Genomic DNA, 23,267 nt, shown 5'->3' on the forward strand with positions numbered 1-23,267 from the left:
CCTAAACCCACGGAAGTGTGCTTTTGGAGTACCTTATGGGCTATTGCTGGGCCATGTGGTCAGTTCGGTAGGAATTGCGACAGACCCCGAGAAGGTGAAAGTTATAGTTGCCATGGGTCCACCACGCACTCCGAAAGAAGTTCATAGCTTTCTGTCTTCGGTTGGTTACTACCGTAGATTCATTAACGCCTTAGCAGAAAGAACGTTGCCTCTTACAAATTTATTGTCCTTTAGCTGTTCGTTTGTGTGGGGTGACCCTTGTAAGGTAGCATTCGAGGATGTGAAACAAGAGCTAGCAAGAGCGCCCGTTTTAAAAGCACCTAAAAGAGGTGAGGCGTTCTATATATTCTCAGCAGCCACCATGTATAGTATCAGCTGCTGTTTAGCCCAAATTTGGGAAGAGAAGTGGTACCACCCGATTGCTTTTGCTAGTCGGAAGCTAGGGGTATCCGAAATCAATTATACTTACATGGAGAAATTGTGTCTAGCGATGGTCTTTGGGACCAAGAAATTCAGGCATTACATTCTCTATGAGAAAGTCGTGCTTTATACGAAGGCGGAGGGACTTCGATTGTTGATGAATAAGCTACAGCCGCCTGATCGTCTAGCGAAGTGGTTAATCACTTTGCAGGAATTTGATTATGAAATCAAGAGTAAGCCACCAAGGTTGCAAGGCATCGTGGAATGTCTAGTGGACTTTGGGGAGCCGAAAGAATCTGTGGCTGAAGGTAGCGACATGGAGTTGTTATTTAAAATAGATACAGCATCTATTCCCTCCTGGTATGCTGCAATAACGCATTATTTATCGACAGGAGAGGCGGGATCCGAATTATCTAAAGCTGAGAAAAGGAAAATTAAGCAGCAAGCGTTAAAGTTTGCTTTGATCGCAGGTACATTATATCGGCAAGGGGTTGATGACATCTATCGCCGGTGTGTGATGCCTGACGAGGTGCCATTCATTTTGGAAGAGTGCCATGATTCTGCTTGCGGTGGCCATTTTGCTGGACGGCTTACAGCACAAAAGGCTTTAAGAGCAGGTTATTGGTGGCCTGCCATCTTCCAGGATGCGTTTGCGTATGTTAAGCAATGCGATATTTGCCAACGACATGATAGTCGAGAGAATAGGAAACGACCACTCACCCCTATTATGGCGATACTTCCATTTGAGAAGTGGGGAATAGACTTTGTGGGTCCTATTACCCCGTCATCGACTACGCAAAAGCGATACATCATTGTAGCAACTGACTACTTCACAAAGTGGTCAGAAGCATGTGCAACAAGGAAAGATGATGCTAAAGAAACTGCTAGTTTCCTTTTAGAGCAGATAATATGCCGGTTTGGTCCACCGAAAGAATTAGTGTCGGACCCCGGAACCCATTTCCTGAATAAGGTGATCAAAGGTTTGACAGAGTTGTGGAACATCAAGCATAACAAGACAACCCCATATAATCCGCAAGCCAATGGTCAGGTCGAAAGTACCAACAAGCAGCTTGTGGGCATCCTGTCCAAAACTGTGTCGGAAAAGAAACGGGATTGGGATAAAAAGTTGTATGTGGCAGTGTGGGCCTATAATACGACTTTCAAACGAGCCACTGGCCATACCCCGTTCAAGTTAGTATATGGGGAGGAGTGTGTCTTGCCTTTAGAGATTGAGCTGCCGACTATTCGGTTCGCCATCAATCATTCTTTGAGCGATGAAGACGCTCTTTTTGAGCGCTTGACGACACTGGCACATTTAGATGAGCTTAAGTTGCAGAGCTTATTGCACCAAGAAGTGGCGAAGCGCCGAATGAAGAAGCTACACGACCTCAAAGCCAAGAAATACACCTTCAAGAAAGGCCAGCTTGTTCTGTATTATGACGCCCGACGTGAATTATTCCCAGGCAAGCTAGAACCCAAATGGGATGGGCCCTATAAGATCGTTAGAATAGGAAAGAATAAATCCACAGTTTTGTTAGCTGACCTTGAGGGGATAGAATTTAAAAATAAGGTTAATCTTAATAAGATTAAACCTTATTACTTCTGATTGCACTAATGCTATGACTACCTTGCAGGTCTAGGCAAGATTGATCAAACATCTGCAAGGAGATCGTGATAGAGGTTGATGGGTCGTCTGATCCCTTATTTAGAACACCCATATTTGGAACAGAGATATTATCAGGGAAAGCTCATTTGGTGGAGCAAAGGATACAAGGTGATTGAGCAAGAAGGCGGGACATTCATTTGGGAAATCAAGGTCTTCTGCCATCACTGCCTACAACTTTTGACGAGCATCCCTGTTGAATTCAATGATGATGGAGGGATGGAGCCTACAGTCCACCCGTTGAATATGCTGAATTTCGATTACCATAATTACGAGTAGAGTTCAGGATGGTAGAATATGTAAACCCTTTATGGACGTACACCTTGTACTTTGATGGGGCGTCCAAGGGTGCATGCAAAAAAGGAAGTGTAGGAGTTGTCATCCGAGACCCCCGCCGGCGCATTGTCATGAAGTTAGCTGCTTATCTCGGGGCGAATTTTACCAATAATATGGCAGAATACAAAGCCCTGATTATGGGTTTGAATATTGCAAAGAAGGGTGGTATCCGCCAGTTATTGATAAAAGGGGACTCTCAGTTGATTTTAAATCAACTCAATGGGACGTACATGGTGCGGAACCCGATCCTTTGTATGTACCATCATACTGCTATAGCCCTGCTAGACGAATTCGATAGAGTGTCTTTTCAGCTGATTCCACGGAATTGGAATCAGTTTGCCGATTCATTGGCTAATCTTGCGTATGAAGAGGACCTCTTCTTTAATTGTGGCCCTTGTCCCGATATATCTATTGATGGTGAGACAGGACCTGGTCGTTTGTGGGGTATGCTTTCTGAACATGCCCTCTTTGGCAGACGATGGTTGATTTGGGTGATGCAGAGGGTAAGCGAGACTCATCTACCTTTATTATCTCAGACCCATAGAGTGATTCGACGACATGTGATGCGCACACCTCTTGCGATATACGCAGGAGGGATAGGTCATAATTTAATGCACCTAGTTTAGGGCTATGCGCCTTTGTTCCCCTGGGAATAGTATACTTTGATGTCTATCATGGTTGTTTCCAGGAGGATGTTATGCATTAGGCCAAGAGGGCCGATTTAGTTTTGTAGCAAAGTCATGTCTGATTTCATTAGGACAAGAGGGCCATTTCCCTGTCTAGTGCGGGTGCGTTTAATTGGGTTTTGTTTAGTGTTGTGCTGGACAGGTTTCGCGGGTTGTGGAATGTTGTGGAGCCTGGAGGAGCCTTTGCTGCGATGGAAGCTTCTTGTGGCCATTCCAGGTGATATTTCTCCTTTACGAGTACCTTTCTTTCCTGTTATATGTGTATTTGTACTTGTCGAGGGGACACATTTTTTGTTGGGGACCGGCAACCAAGGCATGAAGTCCCAGGTTTAGGCTAAGTATGTTTGGGGGAGGTCGGAGTAGTCATTGCCTCCTGTAAAGACATTGTTCGACATTGAAAGACCTGTTTTAGAAGGAAGTCCTAGTGGCTCTGTTTTGCTAACCTGCTAGGGAGCCGTTCTAGGAGTTCTTGTTAGTAGTGAGGCAGTTAGAGAAGCCTGCTAGAAGATCATAATGCTGATGCCAAGAAATTCTGAATATCCCAAAAGATGAATATAAATGCGAAGGTGTGTAAAAAGGGGTTCTAACCCCTATCAAAGAAAAGAAATGAAATGAAAATAGATAAGCAGTTGATCATTGCCTTGCGAAGGCCTGGTAGGTCCCTGGGGACGAGTCAGACCCGGGGCCGATACCTTGTCTTCCTCGGGGTGGCTTCTTGCTGGAAAAATAATATCAAAACAAGGAAGGTTGGAGCGAAAATAAAAGTGAGCGTTAGAAAAGGATTAAGTGTCGCCTTGTGAGGGCTTGGTAGGTTCTTGGGTGCCGAGACAGGTCCTGAGACCGATGCCCTGTTCTCCTTGGGTCACTACGCTCAGCTCCCTCCTTTTTACATGCCCAAGTATGTTCATCCAATACAAATCCTAAAAAAAGACATGTACTGAAAGAAAATATCCTTTGCTCAGGCTATAGGAGTCCTCGCCTTGTAGGAGCTCCTAGTTGCGTTGTCTTTAGTTGGTCAGTAGTTCAGACTACCACTTAGGGCAACCTCTTTGGCAGTTCTTTTTAGTTTGGCTGTGTTGGAGCAGCTGGTTAGTGACTCACTTCGGATCTTCTATTAGATGATGCTAGGCCTATTCCTTGTGGATGTCATGCCTTGGTTCTGTCCAGGGGTAGGGGGAGCATTGTGCTGAGTTTTATGATGATAATTATTTTGTATCAGTTTGATGCTTCTTTGGTTGTTTATGTGCAGATATGTTCGTGGATTCGACGGGCTGAGTCGCCCTATCCCGTGGTCGCCAATCAGAGCGGAATTTAGGAGACGGCAAGTGCTTAAAAATAGCTAAAAATTATGAATATCAAGGGAAAAATATTCACTGTCAAAGGCGGCAGCTCGATCTAGGACGATTTTAAGCGCCAAAGTGCTTTAAAGGTGCCCGAGCGACACTTGTTGATTTTTCATAATTTTTCAGACAGTCGTGTGGGTTGACACAAGCTACTGGCCAATGCGGGATGCTAAGCCAAACGCCCAGGATTTTTCAGAGCTCGATTCCGAGTCCGGACGCGGGAAAGGCCACAAACCGGTCAAGATTTGAAAAGGTGGACTTATTTTTGGCCAAAGTGGGCATGACCTTTGGGGCCCAAAATTTAATGTCACATGAAAGTTTGGGAGAGGATGGATGAAACAAATCGTGGAGAAGATCAACGCCAGGATGCGCCGAAAAATGCGCCATGATCTTGATGGAGGCAACATGCCTGCTGCACACAACCCCCCCGAGTGATCATTGGCAGTGAATCCCCTTCGTATGCCGACTCTATCGCCGCCCTTCGCCCGTGGAATGATGGCCTGGTTTGAAATTTCTGATTCTAGTCTTTCTCTCTCCTCCCTCTCTCTCTTCTAAGAGGCAGTTCATGTGTGGGAAAGAGCAATGAAGAAAGAATGATGGAGACTTGTCCGGCATGGACCGGATTGCTACACGGGCTGAGAATGGTGATTTGGGATGTTGCTGGACATGAAGTGTTGCTGTTTTCCAAATCTACAGCCATGGACACAAAACCCGAAACACGCGTTTAAGCAGTAAACCAAAAAATTACAAAGAAAATTTAGTGTTTTATGCTTTTGATTGATGGAATGCCGTTCATATGGACTAAGATTTGATTATGCTGCTGATTCTTCTGAGTTTTTATTGTTTATAACCAGAAATTATGAAAAACATGCATTTCATGGCTCGAAATAATGTCAAGAAACCCGAAAATGCATGAAAAATGGGGAAAAACAAGGGTTTTGGGCATATAAATGGGGAAAACCGTCGATACACATCAACTAATCTTTCAATTTTGTTGTAAATGAACTAAGGGCCACAGCCCACAAACTGGTTTTCATTTTCAGCAATTTAAAAAATACAAGAAAATGAAGAAAATGGGGGAAAAATGGTGAAAAACCCATGAAAAATAGGGGAAAAATACATTTGGGGCTACGAAAAATATAGAAAAATAGGATTTATGTTTGTTGATGTATAGCAAGGCTGGGGCATGAAGTTATGCTTCAGTTCAGCCTTGTTTATATGTTGTAGTGTGTGTTTCCTTCCTTTGTCCACATAAAAATGACAAGGAAACCCTAAAAGAAATGAATATAATGATGCACTATCAACGGGGAAGGGTAGAGTTGTGGAAAAAATGGTTAAATGCCGCTGAGCATGAGGGATAATTTGCTGATTTTATATGCATTGCACCTAAGACGGAATAATAATGATAAAAATTAAAACCTAGTAGCACGAAGATCACTTCGGTGCTAGGTGTTGCAGCGAAGCACAAAGCGGTTAGAAAGAAAAGCATGAAAGAGATGTTTTGCACTTGCACGCTGCTGGTTTTTTTAAAATGTTTGAGCACTAGGCATCCACCTCTTTGCATGATCATTTAGAGGAAATTAAGAGTATCAAAGTCAGCTCCTGGATACGCATAGCAATTGTTTTCAGTAGGCCTTTGACCCACCGTTGAGAGTGTGAGGTTCCTATGCTGTAGGCTAGTCGTGGGATCCTAAAGGGGAAATTAAGTAAGGACAATGGTACATTCTTGGATACGTTTATTTGGTACCTGGAGTGACGTTTGTGCGAAATGTCTAAATGTTGAGCGGCGCATCGAGGGGCCAATCCCCAAGGTGTAGGAGAGTCGCAGAGGGTTGACGGCATTCAGCCGTAGGAGGAACCCCATGTGTATGTGATTCGAGCCTCTTGGCTATGTGAAAGGGACTCCCTCTGAGGAGCAATATTGGGTTAGGATCTGTTGGACTACAACATATTACAAACGCAATGTTTAGGAAGGCAGAGATTTTGATAGACGCTCCTGGCCGCGAGGCCGAGGGGTTGTCTTGCGCGTAGTGACGAGGTCCGGCTAGTGCATGAGCCAGTGCCGGCCCGTTTTTAGGTCCATCAGCCAATAATGACGCTTTTTGCAACAACGGGGAAAAAATTTGTTATTTACATTTTTTTTGCTTTTAACGTTGGTATAAGGCCTATATCTTGTAGTGTTCCTTGCAGGTAGTCATGGTCAAACATCAACCTTTTAAAGGTGTAACTCTCACATATTGACTGGAATGAAAACCAAAATTACTATGCATCTTCTCTATCTAGAAGTGTTGATTATCATTAAATATCTCTGATTAATATTGGATTTAAAATACCAAATCTATCCTAAATAGTCAATTGAAACAACATGCTTTCATAATCTCCTTCTGTGTCAAATGGCCTTATCATAATCACCCAATAAGTCATACATACAAAGCACATCCTTCCTCCTAGTCCATATGTCCTTCACATCACACATAGTAACATAAGGCAATCACGACAATTAAAAAGTAGCATTTCAACTTCCCACCTTAGTATCCTCCTTATCATCCATCTCAACCTCATCCTCATCCACATTCGTACTACTATCATGGGTTCCTATCTCCATGTCCTCTACCTCATAAGACTTAGATGTGCATCTTTTCAAAATCTCAATCCGCTTACCTGTGAATGCCTAACACCCCTCATAGCTCTTAAATTTGGCTGCTTTGGCATTGTCTCAAACATCTTATCGTTGCTAGGGAGTAAAGGGATATCAACTAGCTCTTTCTTTTTATCAATTGTCATATACTTCATTTCCACAAGTGCTTCAATCCAATCTTGCTACCATATGCATTCCTTTTGGGAATGTTCTTCTATGGCTTCATACATATATGAGGTATGTACCTATAAGACAAAATTTTCAATCATGTGTTCTACATTAATGAGTGTTGTAATTTTATCCATAGTACCCACAAAATTTACCCCCATCAAACATCCCATACTTTGTAAGCTCTTTTTTAGCTTTATGTATATACAATATTTTATCCCTACACATGGTCTCAATTCTCTTGAATCTTCTCAATTTTTTTGCTTTCCATATACAGAAACTAGTAGTAAAACCATTTTTCCCTTCACTAGAGGCAAGAACATCCTCTGGGCAGCATAGCCTTCATTACATTAGTGCCTTCTAAAATCCCTTAAGCTCCTTGACATTTGACGGCACTAGAGGTATCCTTAAGGGTATCCCTATCTCATGGATGATTAACACACTAAGTAAAAAAATTTACTACCCTTCTACCATCTCTACTCCTAACATGAGCATATGATAATCCATCAACAAGCACATTACTCTCCATCCTCATCTCAAGTATGTATGGTTATCCCAATATAACTAGATAACTGTTTGTATCTTGCATAATGAGTTATTGATCATCCTATACATCCCCGATAGTTACTCAAAATATTGGGCATGTAGTATGAAGATCCACATATGAGTTATTATAAACCCACATTCTCTAGATAGGATCCACATTATCTGGTCAACCATCATTCTCATGTAAATTATGTGTCATGACATTTATTTCAGAACCATGATCGAGTAATGTAATATATGGAGTCTCTCATTCTTCAATCTTCACTATTATCTCTATAGTGGCTCTAGCCCTGGCTCCAGCCCTTTGTGTGTGTGAATAATGGCTTTTGAGAATGAAGCTGGATTCATCATCCTCATGAGACGGTAGCTACATAACACCTCTTTAATTAGTGGTTTTCATAACACTTTTAGCGAATCTAATGACCTTTCCACCCTCAAGTAGCCCATTTTTAGCTTCATCCCTGCCTTAAAATAGCAACAGATTCATCAATAATGAGAACTAAGTCCCTTTCAAACCAAAATTCTCATCAACCTACATCATTGTTTGAGTGGTCTCTCCCACAAACTACCTTTTCTCTTAATAATATCTATAGTTTCATCATGGATTTCATGCTGCTTTATTCCTAGCACCTCACCATTCATGAACTCAACCCTACTATTAAGGATGTGCTCCTCAACAAGCACTTAGGCACTAGATGTTAGAGGTCTCTCCATAGAGACTTGTTGTATGCTAGGAGGTGCCAAGGAACCATGGGGGCTCTCGTTGTAATTTATTGGGCATACTAGAACTAGCTTATCCCCTATGAGCCCTAGTGGATCTCTTGAAAGGCCTTGATGCTAGTTGAGGGTGGACTTGGTAGGTTTATTTTTTCCCTTGAGCAAAGTTCAGATATGGATTCGAATAGTTGTTGGAATTTAACAAAAATATTATAAAACAAAATAAATATTTTGTTTTTCAAAAAGATAAATTTCCCTTGTATTTTTATAAGTGCCTAACTTATGTGAAGGAACTCTATTTAGTGGATTAATTTCCAAAGCTTCTTTTATAATAATCCTCAAGGGAAGCATATTTGATGATGGATCTTTCCTATGGTAGGATGTTGTCAATCAGTCAAGAGGCTTCCATAAAAACTCAAATGCAAGATTAGGACAAGCTAGAGGGAGCCAAATAGTGACTATTCTAGTGTGTCTCCTAGATTCCAACCAATGTTGTTCTAGGGGGTCTGATTTGAGACTATACCTTATGGGTAGAGACATCAACATGTGTCACTTTCCCTTGTTTTTCACTTTTCTTGAACCAAGTGTAGCAATGGTTTACTTCAGGTTGAGGAATGATAGCAATGCACTCACCTTTTTTAAAAAATTACTAAAAAATGCTAACAAAAAATTATAGTATTAATTGAGGCCCCGTTTTAGCTTGATCCTTGTCATGCTAAGGAAAAGCTTCACCGATGAGGTAGTATTAACTGAAAATTGTAGTATTAATTTAGGCCTTATTTAAGGTTGGTTGAGGCAAAGCTTTCCCTATGAGGTAGACTCAAGTAGTTCAAGGTTATGAATGTTCATTTATTCTAAGGAGTTACAAATGGAAATTATATTAATTACTTCTTGATGGACTATGAAAAATACATACCATCACGACTCATTAGATAGGCATATTACATTAATAGGCCAATATATCTTTTAACTAGCATACTTGTTGCTATTAACAAGTGAATATATGCTAACTAGCATGTATGCTAATTGTTAAACAAGCTAAGTATTGACTAACTAGCATAGATGCTAATTATTAACAACCTAGTGTATATGCATTATTAGCACATTTGCTAGATGTAAACTAGCTAACATATATGGTAACTAGCAAATATACTAACTATTTGTAAGAAAACTATTAACTAGCTAACATTTATAGAAACTAGCATATATGCTAGTTGTTAACAAGCTAACAATCATACAAACTAGCATGTATGCTAATTGTGAACAAGCTAGCACGTAAGCTATCTAGTATACATGGTCATTGTCAACTAGCTAATATATATTCTAATAAGCATGTATGTTGACAATTAACAAGTAACATGTATGCGAAATAGCATATATGCTTATTATTAACTAGTAATGTATATTCTAACTAGCATGCAAGTTAATTATTAACAAGCTAACATATATGCTAACTAGCATGTATGCTATAACATCACACTAATTATTCTACCTTTAAAAACTAAAAAATAACATAACATAAAAAATACTTATATCTATTATACTAGTTATTATTAATTATCAACTAGTAATATTTTTGTCTTTACTCACTCTCTAGACCACACTCCATTATGCACTCATTGGAATCTCCATTGAACACTAGTAAGACTCATAGTGTGTGCCTATAGCATAAATAGATACAAAGCACATGGAATGGTAAGTATGCTTACATGGTAGAACGACTAACATGGGGTATTAGCTATACAAAATGAGACTTCACATATAACACACCTTGGAGAGTTAATCTGTCTACATTATTTGGCACTATAGAAGGTGTTTAAGAAAAGAAGCAAACTTCTTCCCTCCATCTACTCTATTTAGAATCTCTATTAGGATTTGTATTGCATTTGAAACTCTTAAAGTACATCATTTTGCACCTCTATCAATTTTTTGTGCTTTAAAAGAAATGGTAATCAATCAACTATAGTATACACCATAAATTAAAAAATACAATAAGTTAAAAAGATATAAATATGATTCACCACAATTGAGCGAGGATCTACACCTCCATCTATAGACCCTTACTCAAATCACATCCAACCATGACCATTGTGAAGTTATTTGCTCTTTGAAATTTTCTCATGCGATGAAATCCTTAGGCTGTAGGGATTCCAATTTTCTTTAATAGCCTCCATCTAAGACTTCATTAAGTCTATGCTACACTACCTTTTTGCTTGCTCCATTTTATCACTCTTACATCCTCCAATTTCTTCTAATAACCTTTCAAAGTTTTTTTGTCACCTATAGTCTCTTATGAACATTGTTTATTAGTAGTTTAATTTTTGCTACCTTAGCCTATGGTGCAAAGTATGAGGTACTAATCTCGATGTGGCAATGCTAGTCAAAGGCCCTAATGAGTGATGGGTGGCAACCTTATGCTTTTTCATGTCTATATCTTCAAGGCCTCCACCCATAATTCCATTATTGACCTTCCACCCCATGACATGGCTAGCAAAGAACCCACCTTTCTTTACATTATTATTGTGGTCTTCCAAAATTGTAGCCCGTGCCAATGCCATTGATCTTCTTGATGATTAGGCTATTATTGAGCTTAATTACAACATATAAGCTCTTGCAAAAAAGATTTGATCTCCATGTTAGTAGGCCATTTTAGTGTATAGAATGTTTCAAAATAACACCACATTCCAAAATACTTCTAGTCAAATGTTGTTGTACTTGATTTAGTAGACCCTAGGATCCTTGGTGAGTTGGTTGAAATCCTCTTTCATGTAGCAAAATGTACTCTATTGTGAGTAATTCATCGTTGGAGCCCTCCAAGTGAAAATGTAAAAATAATAGATTAGCTGAATTACTAGTATTTCAAATTTTCTAGTTACTAGGTATCATATATGAACTTACCACTAGATGAGTCCTTGGACTTCTCCCTATTTTTCATATCAGCTAATATGGAAGGATTTGGTGTGATCACCTTAGTGTTCTTTGTTAATTTGTTGAGTTTGGAAATTTTGGCTCAATTTTAGTCTCATTTGTAAGCCCATTGGATATGCCTTACTGAATATCAATGAAGGCTTATATACACTGACACAAGAATTTGAGACCATGGTATGAAAGCCAAAGGAAAGTCGTATCTTGATGAGTTCAATAGAATGCATACAAGACATGTTGAGATGGGAATTCCAAGATTGTTTATTCACTCCAATGACTTAATTGTGAGTGGAATGACAAGTGTTGAATGTGATTGGAAGAGAAAAAAGTGACAAGTCAATTTTGAACTTGGGTAAGTTGAGGTTTACATGTGGCTTGAGTTAGGTGCAAAAGAGGGACTTTAATGATTGTCTTTTGGAGCCTTTGGGAGGGCTAAAGGGAATCCTATGCTAGGGGAGACTATTGAAATGGGAAATTTGACACAAGAAAATACAAGAATAAGCGGCATATGATCAAGAGAAAGAGGGGGGGCTTATGGATCTTGACCTTCTTGATGACATCTTCTGGTTGAATCTCCTTCACACCTTCATGCATGGTATGTGGGTTGAAGAGAGGAGTTGAAGGACTATTATGAAGGATTTCTAGGCCACCAAGAATAGAGCATTAATTTATCTATTCTTCTTCAATATTAATTGGGAACTCATTGCTTTATCACTCTAGAATAGGGCTAAATGTTCCCTGTCCCTTAAGGATTAGTTTTGGCTATCCGAGGAGGGATTTGAAGCTTCTTCAAGTTGTAAATAATAGAGTACATTAGTGAAAAGAACATGAAAACTTGCTATTCAACTTGGGTATAAATTGCATTCTAACATTATAAATACTACCACTAACACTAAGCAGTAATCTAGCTTCCTTGGTAAAGAGCTAGCACTTCTAACCTTGGGGAAGATCTAGTGTGTACATCTAATAATTAGCCTATTTTGGATAAATTTATTCTTAGCATCTAGAAACAATGAAAACATTCATTTCAATGTGACACAGAACATGATATAATATAATTAAGCATGAGTTCTCATCTAATCCTTGAGCTTACAAGCATAGGTGCTTGAGATCTCATGTATCCATAAGGATCCTCAAATGCCTAATAGTTGCAATCTAGATTCTCAATATTACTCATCCAATTTTCAGTTGTTATTTCATCAAGAGTACTCTAAAATACAAAGGAAACAACGTGGACAAAAGTTGGCATGATGGGCAATGTCATTCACACATTCTACCTCTTGTGTCTTACTCCAATATTTCTTCACTTTCAAGCTATGTTCTTGGTACATTCCTCATTTTCCTTCTCCCTTTTGTCAAACTTTCTTTTCCTCGAACTATGGCTTGTCTACTATACAGACAAACTAGAAAGTATAGGTTGGGTTGAGTAGAGAGGTTTAGTTCAAGAGGGTAGGCTTAATTGCAAGGTGAGGGGGTATACATGGTTCTTATATAAAATATGAGATCTAAGGATGGGGTTGAATCTTGGAGTGGATGGAGGGAGATGTGGTTAGGGAACTTGCGCGGAGGAAAATTTTGTGAAGGTCCATGATCACAACCCTCAATATCTGCTCTCTATATCTTCTCATACTCTCCTTTTATATCATTACCTCTACATTTCTTACTCTCTCCCTCTCTATATTTCTCTCTACCTAACCTCTTACTCTCTCTCTGTTTTTTCTATTCTTGTCTCTTTATTTTTCACTCATCTCCCTCCCTCTCTCTCTCTCTCTCTCAATATCTGACTTATCACCTTGGCACTTTCTTCTCTATTCTCTCTTACTCTATCTCTTTATCTCTCTCTTATAATATTACCTATCTATATATAAAAAATAGTCCAAACCTTATAATTTAAGGATTTATATAGCCTTTGATTCCCTCTATTACTCAATGATATTTGGGGAGACACATCCTCCCTTTGCTCATGGGTGAACTAATCTAGAATTAGACATCCTACCTTTGTGCAATATTCTATTGGGGCTGAGATGGGGTTGATGCAGTTGATGGTGATAACATCTTTGGTTGATGATATCAATGGTGATAACAATGACAGATGACACCATGAGTATGGAAAGTGATTTAGACAAAGGTTGTGAGATTTAAAAAAATAGATGCTTTTTAGTTTTTCTTTAGCTAAGGCTAAAGTTTTAAGTTAAGGTCATTACATGCTCTTCCCCTTAGAGGAATCGAGATATCCTCAGCTTGAGAGAAACTGAGGATATTCATTAGGATAGTCCTTCCACTGGATGATGTATTCTCTTAAAGTTCTACTCCTATAAACTCTTTCCTTTACATTAAGTATTCTCTCAAGTTGGAGCTCAAGGATTTCTTGTCTTGGCATTACAATATGTTCACCATTTAGTACATGATCGGGATTGGGTACATAAGACTTAGCAAGCTCATATGAAAATCATTGTGTATCTTTAACTAGTTGGAAACTTTGTAACTTGTATGCATTGATCACTAGATACTTAAGAATCTTATAAGGTCCACAATATATTGGTCTTAGTTTCTTGAATTAGCCCAATGATAGCAAAATCCTCTTTGGATAGACATGGAGAAATATGCCATCTTCTTCATTAAAGGTACACTATTGGGATTAGTTTCTTGAACTCACCCAATGATAGCAAAATCCTATTTGGATAGACATGGAGAAACATGTCATCTTCTTAATTGAAGGTACACTGTTGTCTTCCATGTTTGGCATACTTTTAATTTGTGGCAATGCTTAGCTGCTTGCATATCTGGCCTTATGACAACTTATTCATCTATCTCATTTAACATCTTCTTAGATGTTGTTACCTTTAGCAATGGATCATAACTATTGAGAACGGTGAGATAGTCTTGCCCATATAAGGTCTATCCAATAGTTATCTTGATGGTTTGGTGGCAAGAGACATTGTAATAAAATTTCACTAAGGCACACATTACATCAACTCTTTAGGTTTTCTACAACAATATGCCGTTAGGATGTCTTCTATGATGATTGACTTACTATTTTGGCCATCATTTTGTGGGTCACATGTCATACTTAAGCATAGTTGAGTATCAATAGCTTCAAATAATATTTTATTGAATCAAGACATAAACAGGGAATCTCAATCATTGACAATCCATTTTGGAAACCCATGAAGTCTAAAAATTTCTTTGACAAAGAATTTTGTGATGTCTGTAGTCTTGTAGTTTGTCTTTATGGGAAGAATATGAGAAATGTTTATTAGTATATCCATTATTACCGTGATAGAGTTGTATATTTCTTGGATTGAAGGAAACACTATCATAAAATCCATGCTAATGAGTTCTCACTTCATCTGACGAATATTAAGAGCTCAAAGCATGCTTGGCATTTCAAAACACTCTACTTTAACCCTTTGATACTTTAGGTATTCAATGGCATACTTAAGTACATCACCTCTCAAATTCTCCCAATGATAGCTTTTTCGAATTTCATTGTGTGTCTTTGCATAGCTAGGATGTCTTGAAAATGAAGAGTCGTGTGCTTCCTAAAGTACCTTCTTCTTTAGTTCATAACTAGAAAGAGCTCATAATCTTTTCTTAAAATAGATAAGTTTATCCTCAACAAAGATATCTTGATACTTAAGATAGAACTTAGAATCTTGATCCTTAAGTTGAAACTCCCCTCTTAACCATTGATACTTAGGGTTATTTGTAGCTTCTTCTATTTTCATTTTGATGATGGGTTTACTTCACATTAACACAATAGCAACTAGTGATTTAGCTCTTGAGGGTGAGTTGAGGGTTCTTTTGCAATGAGAGCTTTGGGAAAATCCTTATGACTTAAAGCATCAGCAACTACATTTTCCTTACCCTGCATGTATCTAATCTCAAATTCATACTCTTGTAAGACTTCAATCCACCTTCGTTATCTCATGTTTAGATAAAGTTGAGTAAAGATCCAATTGAGAGTTTTGTGATATATTACCAAGGTAAATGTCTTACTAAGTAGATAGTGTCTCCATAACTTGAGAGTGCGGATCACAACTAACAACTCTAGGGTATGAGTATCATAGTTTCTTCCATGACTCCTTATCTTCCTTAAGCAATTGGATGTCCCACTTGCATAAGTACAGAATCCAATGATAGAGAACTTGCATCTATCACAAACTCAAACTCTTGAATTGAAAATTGCAATACAAGCTTGATTCTTCATAGTAATTTCATTCAAGATCATCTATGTAGTGGTTTCTTGACTTTTCTAAGACTAATCTTCAAAAAATCAATATCATTGTAGTATTATTATTCTTCTTCTTCCACTTCTTACAAATCATAGGCATGTATCCATGAAAGATTGGTTTGCAAGCTTCAAGTTTTCAGTCATTTCTTCAATATTCTTCTTTATTTTACCCTAGGAATTGATATTTGTCAAGTTTCTTTAAAGAATTATAATGCCCAAGAAAGATCCTCACTTGATAAAGTTATCGAGTCTAACATCCAAATCATCTCACAACGCACTCAATGGATGTAAGAAAATGGGGGATAAGGAGATTAAATTCAACGATCAACTAAGCAATGATACAAGAGTTCCACTTCAGCCCCATGAACTCCAATTTCCAAGGTATTATTAGATGGAGAGGTATATGCAATAGTCCATTTGAGGTGGAAAAAACTTTGCAAAGGAATAAGGAATGTATGGGTAAGATTAATGGGGGTGATTAATGGGGGGCATATTCCACGGTGGATTCCGTGAGGTTTTGCAGTAGATTCTGTAAAATTTTATTACCGGGGCTCATACACAAAGTGGATTCTTTGTGCGAGAAGTCGATGGGGACGCCTATCCTTTTCGGGCGTTCTATTAATTTTATGTGTACATGGGTGATTCCATAGCGAGTGATTCTGCAAAATACATATTTAAATTAATAAACGTTTATGAGTTTAGAGTGCGCACTCGTGATAAATTAAGGTTAGGATTGATTTCTAACCAATTTATTTATGTAGCTGAAGATTGCTAGGTATTCACTTTTGTCGATTTAATTGTATTATTTTTCTAACAATTGTGAATGCTTCAGTTAATGTGTAGAGCAAGCAGCGGTGGCAGTGGGAAGCATTGGAGGATAGCGTGTATTCAAGTTATCGTCAATATTTTGATGGGCTCGTATCTTAGGAATGGCACCTATATCTTGTCGTGCTTATTTATCAAAGTGTTTGATATTTATTTATTATTTTTATATGCGCATGGGCGCACGATTTAAATACTTGTATTGGACATTGTATTTGGGTACCGCCTGACTTCTTGGGCGTCCATTAGCTTTAATTCTTTATTGGCACAAAAGCAAACTCAAAAGCTAAAGCATGCTATTTTGTAATTTGGACTATTATTTGAGCTTGAAGATGAATAATATATGAAATACATGCTTTATGGAGTGCTTACACAAGGCATGGGGGGAGATTGCATCCAATTGGTCTCTTGTCCATGTCATGCAAGCTTTCTACATTGATTTGTGTGTAAAAAGTAGAGTTCTTTTGTTCTTGGGGACCTTTTAATGCTCACTACGCGCACATATGGCGACCGATCTGTGCACCAGTGATATTAGAGTGAAGCTAAGATCGAGAGCTTCCAATCGCTTACCAACTTGTGTAAAGGTGGAGCTCCTGGAATGATCGACCTCTACAGTCAGTTTTGTCATGAACGGTCGATACCAGTGTGTTCCTGGCGGTTAAGAACCCCCTTCTGCACCCTTTGATCGCAAGGACCAACCTCTGTAGTAGGCGGAGGACCACGTGGATATCTCCTTCTTCAAGTAGTCTTCATACAGATAAGAAACACTAAACTCCATAGCCAAAAGATTCAAAGCTTTAATACAAAGCTTAATAAGCTTTATAAGAAGCTTATTCACTCAAAATTTTTCGCCTGCGGCGTCAGTATAAACTGACGGCCGCCGATCCCGCCGCCAACATACTCACATCCTTGAAAATCGAATTGGTTTCCTTAAGCTTTTAAGTCTAAGCTTACTTACTCCTGCAAGTCACCAAAGTCACAAGATCACTAAAGACTTACTCAACAACTACCTTAGTGACAGTTTACACGCAGAAGCACAGAATCAGTCTATTGCTCTCTGGTAGACCCTGTTCACACTTGCAGACTTGCTAAACCAGTTTCAGCAAATGCAGAAGTTCATATGCAGTTCATACACAGTTTCTACGCAACACTATTCTTTCGGAAGACAGTTGTGACAACGAATACCGCAAACATAAAAGAGAAATACTACAAAAGCCAAACAAAATATACAAGCATTGTATACCCGCCTTTGAGCTACGCTCATTTCGCTAATAAGATTTCGAGAGTGTGAGGTCTTTTGGATTTTGCAGGATGACTAAACAAAACATGGATGATCTTATGGCTGAAGGTGATTTACCCAAACCAACGATGGAGCAAAAGTTGGATTTGATTATGATGCAGCTCGAAGAAGAACAAAGAGCCCAACAAGCTTTGCAAGTTCAATTGGCCAATTTGCAACGATCTACCACCGACCAAGATGGACCGCAACCCGAAGATCTTATATGACGTACCATTGATGTGACACTTGAAGCCCAATCCATTTGCAAAGAAACAAAGATAAGTAAAAGAAACTTCAAATTTCGTACTTTCAATGGATCACGTGATGGAAAGACTGTACTTGCTTTTATCAGTCAATTTGATGATTACTTCCATGAAGAAACATATGCTGAGAAAGACAAAATTAAATGTGTCACTAACCATTTAGTTGATCGAGCATCTTTATGGTGGACTATGGTCCGCAAGTACGTTGATTGCTCCACTACGTGGGAGACTTTCCAAAAGAAATTTTTGTAGAATTTCCTTCCTCCTCAATTCCATGAAAAAGCCATTAAGTAATGGGATCTTCTACATCAAAGAGATCGCGAATCTATTTACTAATACACTGAACATTTCTGGAATGCTCTACTGCAACTACGCATGCTCGAAGATGTACCTGAAGCAACTCATAAACACAAGTTTATGTCTAGACTATTTGGACATTTCTATGCAGAAGTCAATATGTTCAAGCCTACAACCCTTAAAGATGTAATTTCCTTAGCTCATGACACTGAAGACAAGATTCAAGGACGAGACAAGCAACCACAACAATTTCCAACTAATGGTAACTATGGTTCCAAACAATTCAATTCAAATTTTTGAAGATTCAATCAAAGTCATTTTCTTCCATCTTCATTCCGTAAATCTTGGACACGACCACCTGCCTTGCCATCAAACACCAATCCAAACCCTAAGCCATCCCCACAGTCAAATCCCAACATTCCTAAACTTCCTGCCATTACCAATAATGTATCTAAAGCAAAACCCATAGTTTGTTACAAATTCCATCAACCTGGACATCTAGCAGCCAATTGTCAATCGAAAAAGACACTTGTCCATATCAATTATCTTGGCGCAATAGAAGAAGAAGAACATGAGGAAATACCTGACTTTACGGAAGATGATGACGACATTGGTACTACTTCGGATACTTTGCCAGGTATGCCAACTCCCCATTCTTTGTTAACAATGAGAAATTTTGTGCATTGTAAAGAAAAGACTATTTTACATGATGATGGGAGCACACATGACTTTATTTCTGCAAAGTTAGTCAAAGAATTGAATTTACAAACTATTTCTACACATTATCGCATCAAGGCTGCATTCCTAGGCACAAGATATAATGGAACACAAGAGGTGCATAATTTAAAAATTAAAATTGGTGAATACACTGAACGAATAAATTTCCTAGTTGTACCTTTGCAGTCTAGTGACATTATCTTAGGAATGCCTTGGCGTCATCAATATAATCCTGACATAGATTACTCTACGCATTCAATTAAAATTTATTTTCAAGGAAAATAAATCACATTGCATGGTATGCACGCTTCCAATAATTTTTGACTGCTTACTCATACTCAGGCTAAACGTGCATTACGTAAAAGTAGCAAATCTTATTTAATATGGGTAAATGAACTTCAAGCTAAAGAAAAACAAATGCATCCTAGGCATACATAATTTCTTGCCCAAATTCAAGATTGTTTTGCTACTGATTTACCACCTGGACTACCACCTTCACATCCTGAAGATCATAAAATAGATTTAATTCCTGGAACACAACCACCATGTAAAGCACTATATAGACATAACCAAATTGAACAGAAAGAAATTCAAAATCAAATAGAGGAATTTCTTAATAGAGGATTAATTCAACGTAGTAGTTCTCCATTTGGTGCACCTGTCTTATTAGTAAAGAAGAATAATAATACTTATCGCATGTACATTGATTATCGTGCCCTAAATAAAATTACTGTTAAGAATAGATATCCGATTCCTAGGGTAGATGATCTTATGGATAAGCTACAAGGATCTGCCCTATTCAGTAAGATAGATCTTAAATCTGGTTATCATCAAGTAAAATTGAATAAATCTGATATATTCAAAACTGCATTTAAAACACAATTTGGACACTATGAATTTCTACTTATGCCTTTTGGTTTAACTAATGCACCAGCCACATTTAGTCGTATGATGAATTGCATATTTCTGAAACATCAGCACTGTGTCATAGTATTCTTTGATGATATATTGGTATTCAGTAAAAATGAGAATGAGCATTATGAACATTTGTCTTTAGTTTTTAAGTTGTTAAAAGACAATCAATTATATGCTAATCCAAGAAAGAGTGAATTCTTTCAAACAGAAATTGAATATCTAGGACATATTATTTCATCAAAAGGTATTAAAGTCGACCCTAAAAAGATAGAAGCAATTTTAAATTGGTCCATACCTAAAAATATGCATGAGTTATGTTCTTTTCTAGGTCTTGCTAGTTTTTACAGAAAGTTTGTGAGGAATTTCTCATTACTTGCATTACCTTTGACTAAACTTTTAAAGAAAGGTATTGTGTATAACTGGTCTGATAATCAACAAAAATCCTTTGATTTATTGAAACATGCTTTAACTCATGCTCCTGTATTACAACTACCTGATTTCAATAGACCATTCTTTTTAGTAGTTATTGACGCTAGTGGATCTGAAATAGGAGCAGTCCTTATGCAAGATAATCATCCCATAGCCTACTCTAGCTGTAAACTCAAACCATCTGAACTTAAATATTCTACCTATGATAAAGAATTGCTAGCTGTAGTACAAGCCTTACGTCAATGGAAACATTATTTAATGGGATTTGAATTTATGATCAAAACTAACCAACAAAGCATTAGACATCTCCTTAGTCAACCACAAATATCAGACCGACACATTAAATGGGCCGCTTTTATTCAAAGTTTTCATCCCTTATACAATATCAACCTGGAAAAGAGAATGTTGTAGCTGACGCTTTGAGTAAAAGACCAAAAATTCATAATATTTCTGTGATATCCTTTGATTCCCTTATCCCTATGAAAGATACTTATCATTAGGATATTACTTTTCAAGCTGATTGGAATAAACTAGTTGCAAATAATTGGATTCCTATTGATTCACTGTCTTACAATAATGGATTCATGTTTTATGAAAAAAGATTATGTATGATTGTTCCATTTCGATCATTTGTTTTGCATGAAATTCATTGTCCTCCATATCAAGGTCATAGAGGAATTATATCTACTTTGCGTACATTGACTGAAGATTTTTATTGGCCACATATGGATACTAATGTATCTAACTTTGTATCTGAATATTTAGTTTGTTAACGAGCTAAAAGACACCATGGTAAACAATATGGTTTACTAATGCCCTTACCTATTCCATCACGACTATGGGAACAAATTTCAATGGATTTTATCACTGGTTTATCTAACACTAAAGCTAACCATGATATGATTTAGACTGTTGTAGATAGGTTTAGCAAACAAGCATATTTTATTCCATGCAAGAAAACTTTAACTGCATCTCAAGTTGCTCAATTGTTTTTGAAAACTTTTTTCACTAACCATGGTTTACCAAAAGTCATTATTTCTGATCGTGATTCTAGATTCTGTAATAATTTTTGGATTACTTTATTTGCTAACTTAGGAACAAAGATTGATTTTTCATCTGCATTTCATCCTGAAACAAACAGTCAAACAGAAGCTACTAACAGTACTATTTTAGATCTTTTACATGCTTACACCATTTCAAAACCACACACATGGTATACACATCTGCATTTACTTCAGTTTGCATATAATAATACACCACACACAGCTACAAAGAAAGCACCATTTGAAGTTATTTATGGATATCGATTACCTACACCTGTTGCATCATTATCAAACAAAATTCAAACTGCTGATGATATTGCTAACATGCATGCCACTATTTTTGATGAAGTTAAAGACATGATTGCCAAAGCCCAGCAATCATATACAAAATAAGCAAATAAGAAAAGATAGGCTATGAATTTTAAAGTTGATGATTATGTTTGGTTACGCATAGAAAAACAAAGATTACAAAGTGTAGATAAACACCCAGTAGTGAAATTAGCACCTAGATTTTATGGACCATTCAAGATCATACACAAAATCAATGACAATGCATTTAAACTAGAACTACTATAACATTGGAAAATCCACAACACCTTCCATATCAGTTTATTACGACCTTTTAGAGGCCAATTACCTCTACACCCTGTCTATGAAAACCCTCCTTTCCCCACTCTGTTAGCTCCACATTGAGCTAATAGCAATTGAGAACAATTGTTATCCCACCCCGAGGGTATGATGCCAGGAGGTATATTCCACGGTGGATTCCATGCCACGGTGGATTCCGTGAGGTTTTGCGGTAGATTCCATAAAATTTTATTACCGAGGCTCATACACAAAGTGAATTCTTTGTGCGAGAAGTTGATGGGGATGCCTATCCTCTTCGGGCATTTTGTTAATTTTATGTGTACATGGGTGATTCCATAGCGGGTGATTCCGTAAAATACATAATTAAATTAATACATGTTTATGAGTTTAGAGTGCGTACTCGTGATAAATTAAGGTTAGGATAGATTTCTAAAACCAATTTATTTAGGTGACTGAAGATTGCTAGGTATTCACTTTTGTTGATTTAATTGTATTATTTTTCTAATAATTGTGAATGCTTTAGTTGATGTGTAGAGCAAGCAGCGGTGGCAGTGGAAAGCATTGGAGGATAGCGTGTATTCAAGTTATCGTCAATATTTTGATGGGAGTGTATCTTAGGCATGACGCCTATATTTTGTCGTGCTTATTTATCAAAGCATTTGATATTTATTTATTATTTTTGTATGCGCATGGGCGCACGATTTAAATACTTGTATTGGACATTGTATTTGGGTACCGCCTGACTTCTTGGGCGCCCATTAGCTTTCATTCTTTATTGGCACAAAAGCAAACTCAAAAGCTAAAGCGTGTTATTTTGTAATTTGGGCTATTATTTGAGCTTGAAGATGAATAATATATGAAATACATGCTTTGTGGAGCGCTCACACAAGGCATGGGGGGAGATTGCACCCAATTGGTCTCTTGTTCATGTCGTGCAAGCTTTCTACATTGATTTGTGTGCAAAAAGTAGAGTTCTTTTGTTCTTGGGGACCTTCTGACGCTCACTATGCGCGCATACGGTGACTGATCTGTGCACCAGATTCTCAAGTATATGGGTTGTTTTCCCACTTGTAAAGAGGTTCTTTACCTATGGGCTAGTTGGTACCAACAAAGCTCTTGACCACCTTATGGAAGGGTGTCTTCTAATTTTGAAGGCCAAATGGACACTCGTCTTCAACTTCCAACCCTGAGAAGTGGGTTGCAAAAATGGAATCTGACATATTCTCTTTTTTGGAAGG

The sequence above is a fragment of the Lygodium microphyllum genome, chromosome 23, assembly GCF_053477565.2.
Source record: "Lygodium microphyllum isolate KBCC chromosome 23, Lygodium_microphyllum_v1.1.10, whole genome shotgun sequence".
In the NCBI taxonomy this organism is placed as follows: domain Eukaryota; kingdom Viridiplantae; phylum Streptophyta; class Polypodiopsida; order Schizaeales; family Lygodiaceae; genus Lygodium; species Lygodium microphyllum.